Source organism: Lissotriton helveticus, chromosome 8, assembly GCF_964261635.1.
Source record: "Lissotriton helveticus chromosome 8, aLisHel1.1, whole genome shotgun sequence".
Lineage (NCBI taxonomy): Eukaryota > Metazoa > Chordata > Amphibia > Caudata > Salamandridae > Lissotriton > Lissotriton helveticus.
Genome location: NC_136069.1, coordinates 51,661,680 through 51,666,366, shown reverse-complemented (window position 1 = coordinate 51,666,366; position 4,687 = coordinate 51,661,680).

Here is a 4,687-nt window from a genome sequence, read left to right as displayed (position 1 = left end):
TTAGAACGGGGCTTGGGACTAGGAATACAAGAGGTAGCACACATGCCGCAAATCGCAGGGCCACATTGTATACAGAGACAGCAGCTGAATATGATCGCTACTGCAATACCTAGAAAGGACAGGACTTTCCATCCCCAGGCGGAAATTATATTCCAGAACCAACCGGACCATGTCCAGGTGCCTGGATTCTGGTGTAACAAATGGGCAATTTTATGAAGTCTGGTTATAGCTGAATAAACAGATGGCGCGTTATTTGGAATGAAAATGCAGCAACTAGATCCGATGAGTCTACAGGCCCCGCCCCTATCGGCCAGTATGACGTCAAGGACGAGACGATTCTGGAGCACAACAATTCTCATAAAGGATTGCTCTTCGGTTAAGTTACCTAGGGCGGAGGCAGTCTCATCTACTACAGCTTCAAGGGTTCTTGTTAACCTACGGATTAACTTACTGTTTACAACTGTACCTAAATAAGGGAACACACCTTTATCAATATCAATGAATTGTTCTGCAGCAGTTTCAGTATAATCGACAATCGGGAGGTTTCTCTTGTGTCTGGTATGTACTAGGAAGGAATTCCTATGGTAGTCAGGTGGGGCTAGAAAAACAGGTGGCAGTAGGAAGGCAATGTAACAGGTTCCCTCCCAATCGAGGGGCAGACGAACATATGCAGTTTGACCACAAACAAAATAAGAATGACGTGAAGCTTTAAAAATAGATTTCCCACTGTCACTATACTGGATAATAGTAGTACAATCACTATGTCCTACATGTACAGAACCATAATTACGGACACATAATTCGCCTTTGACTGGTAGTACTGAAATAGCAGGTGAGTCTGGAGTAGTATCAGACTGAACATTCAGGACCATGAAATTCGACGAATAGTTACCTAAATTATACACTTCATTTTCTAGATCTAAACCTGTTCTGTGGGGGAAACCTTGCTTGTCTGGGAAACATGTACTGTTAAGAAAAGACATATCTGTTGAGGATGACGTTAACGTGGACCATGCTCCACATGAACCATTATGTGAAAAAGGATAAGGAAACAGTGGCAGAACTCCCTTCGACGTCTGGAAAGGGGGGAGTCGACCACACACCCAACAATTAGTGGCATTGCTGGTCTGGTGTGAATAATGTAACATACGGATGAAGGTATTGTTACGCATAGCGAGGCGGTATGAATATTCGTGAGGAGGCAGATCACTAAACGTGTGTTCTACTGTAACATTAGAAGGCTTATTTACATGAGGAACTGGAAAACACAGGAAGAATGCGTAACTAGTGCAGGAAATCATTATGCTGATGAATAATATGAAACTCAGAAAAACGATACATCGGTTTGAGTTTGAAATAACTCTCTCACTATGGGGGTCTATTTTATACATGTCAGAAACAGTCTAACCGTTTCACCTAGGGGAGGACTTAGACAATCAAACTGACTGACTTATTTTACTAGACCGGAGTTTTTGCTTATACTCCTGCTGCGGAGTTTTCTCTACCAAGGGAGGGGTTGTATCAATGTCATTTGCGGGACAGTCCTTAGGAACAATGTTTTGACAAGTCTTGATATCCTGGGAAATGTTTTTAGAGACCGGCTTTAATCCGTAGAATTTCTTGACGTGCGAAAGGTGTACCCAGCCGCGGCGTCCTTCCAATTTCACGGCTGTACGGGTGGTGAGGAGGACCTGTCGGGGCTCTTTCCAACGAGGCTCCAGCGGACTTGATCTGTCAAAGTTCCGGACGAGCACCATCGAACCTGGAACGATTTCATGCGGTGCCACCTCGGTATTGTCTGGAAATGCGGCAGCAACCTGTGAACGACATGAGTTGAGGGCAGACATCAAGGAAGCTAGGTAATCTGTCAGCATATTACATGAAACATCAGTAATACTTCGGGGTCTAGGAGTACCCCACATGTTAGGGGGGCGGCCGAATACGACCTCATACGGGGACAGACCTGATCTGGAATGTGCGACCATGCGCATATAAAACAAAGCAACTGGCAGAGCTACTAGCCAGTCCACACCCTTATCTTTACACACTTTAGCGATGCGGATTTTCAGAGTCTGATTATGTCTCTCGACTAGACCGGCTGCTTCAGGATGGCGTACACAATGAAACTTCCACTGGTACCCTAACAACAGGGAAACGTGCTTCATCAACTCAGATGAGAATGGCTGACCGTTATCAGAATATACGACTCTAGGGAGTCCATATCGAGGGAAAAATTCACGAACCAACTGCTTGGCAGTGGTCGCGGCTGTGTAATCTGGGACTGGATATGCTTCTGTCCATCTGGACAAAGCGCATACAACTACAAGGACATACTTGAAACCTCGACATCGCTCCATCTGAATATAATCCATCTGGAGGACCTCAAAAGGGTGGTCAGGAGGCTGGAATCCCCCTTGTTCCACCGGGACACTTTTACCTGGATTAAACTGACAACATATCATACAGGTACGGACTTTCTGCTTGGCTGCAGCTCGTAAATGCTTGTTGAACCAAATGTTCTGGATACTGTCTAACATAGCTTTTTCTCCTAAATGTGCTGGACTATGTGCGGTATTAATAATGACTTGAACCATAGAGTCGGGGAGAAACCATGCGGCTCTACCCTTCGTTAACCATCCTTGATCTGTCTGGACCCCTCCTTGTTCGGACCATTTCTTGATTTCATTGGGAGTAGCATGTAACTGGATATCTATGACATCTTGAGTAGGGTCCTTAACTGTCATACATGTAGTCAGATCTGGAGTGTGTGTCTGTGTCGGATTAACTGGAATGTCTGGGGTCTGTGCTGTAAGCTTGGCTGTGCGATCTGCTAGATCATTACCTTGAGAAATAATGTCAGTAACTTTCGTATGTGCTTTGCATTTCATGATAGCGATAGATGTCGGTAAATGTATTGCATCTAACAGAGCTTGGATAAGGAAACCATGCTGAATCTTGGTTCCATGAGAAGTCATGAAACCTCTCTCTTGCCAGAGCACTCCAAAGTCGTGTACAACTCCGAATGCGTAGCGTGAATCTGTGTAAACATTAACTTTCAGGTTCTTGGCGTGTATACAGGCTTGTGTCAGAGCAACTAGCTCTGCTGCTTGAGCGGACAGGGTATCAATGCGGTGTGTTTCAATAACTTCGGTGTCAGTAGTCACTGCATACGCGGCTACTAGTTCTCCTGTACTAGTTCTCATGCATGAACCATCCACATAAAGTGTCAGGTCAGGATCTGGTAACGGAATGTCTGTCAGATCTTGTCTTGGCTTTGTCGTAGTGTTGACTACTTCCACACAGTCGTGTGTGGCAGAATTTGAATTAACTGATGGTAACAGTGTAGCAGGATTCAGAACGTTGCAGCGTCTGATTTCTATGTGTGGCTGAAACAGTGTCAATTCATAACCTGTTAAACGTGCAATTGTCAAGTGCTGTGTTTGTGTTCGGTTTAAAAGAACTTCCACGGAGTGTGGGACTTGTACTGTCAAGGAGTGTCCTAAAACTATGGAATCACTTTGTCTGATAGCTAGTGCTGTGGCTGCAACTGACTTGAGGCACGCAGGCAGAGCCTGGGCGACTGGATCTAGTGTGCTAGAAAAATAAGCACAAGGCTTGTTTTGTCCTGCTTGGTCTTGTGTAAGAACAGATAATGCTGTACCTTCACGTTCAGTGACGAAAAGTGTAAAAGGCTTACTGTAGTTCGGTGTGGCTAGAACTGGAGCTTGGCATAAAGCTTTCTTTAACTCGTTGAAACTAAGTGTATGTTCAGATGTCCAAGGGAGGACAGTCGATACGGCTGCCTCCTGTGTCGTTAACTGTATCAGTGGCTTGGCTAGAAATGCATACTGAGGAATCCATTGTCTACAATAAGAAGTAAGGCCGATAAAAGCACGCACCTCCTTCTGGGTTCTGGGCTGGGGAAGACTCGCTATTAGCTGGATACGGTCTGGTGTCAACTGCCTACCCCTCTTGGACAGTAAGTGTCCTAAGTAGACCACTTGCTGGACACAGAATTGAAGCTTAGAAGGGGACACCTTGTGCCCCATCTCGGCTAGGAAATACAGAACCGTGAGTGACGCACGCTCGCAGTCACGTTCAGAACGGGCTGTGATCAGTAGATCGTCGACATACTGGAGCAGGGCAGTGTCAGTTGGCATGTGAATATTATCTAGTTGTCTCTTGAGTGCTTGACTGTAAATACTAGGACTTTCTGTGAAACCTTGAGGAGCGCGTGTGAACATATAGCTCCTTCCATTTAAACAAAATCCGAAAAGAAACTGGCTGTCTGGATGAATAGGAACACTGAAAAATGCGTTTTTAAGGTCGATGACAGTGAAGAACGTGGCTTCGGAATCAATGGCTGTCAATAGGGAAGAGATATCTGGGAAAACTGGGTACTGAGGAATAATACATTTGTTAAGTTCCCGTAAATCAATCACTAATCGATATACTGGGGGTGCATTTGGATCAGTACGTTTCATGACTGGAATGATCGGAGAGTTACATACGTTGGAGTCAGTTTCTACAACTACTCCTTGAGCGATGAGCTCGTCAATAATTTTGGATAAGGCTGCTACAGCCTCAGGTGGCAATCTATACTGCCTGATTCGTGGTAACACTACACCTGGTTTGAGAGTCACACGATGGGGTGTGATTTGCATGTAACCTACATCAGTTGGACCTT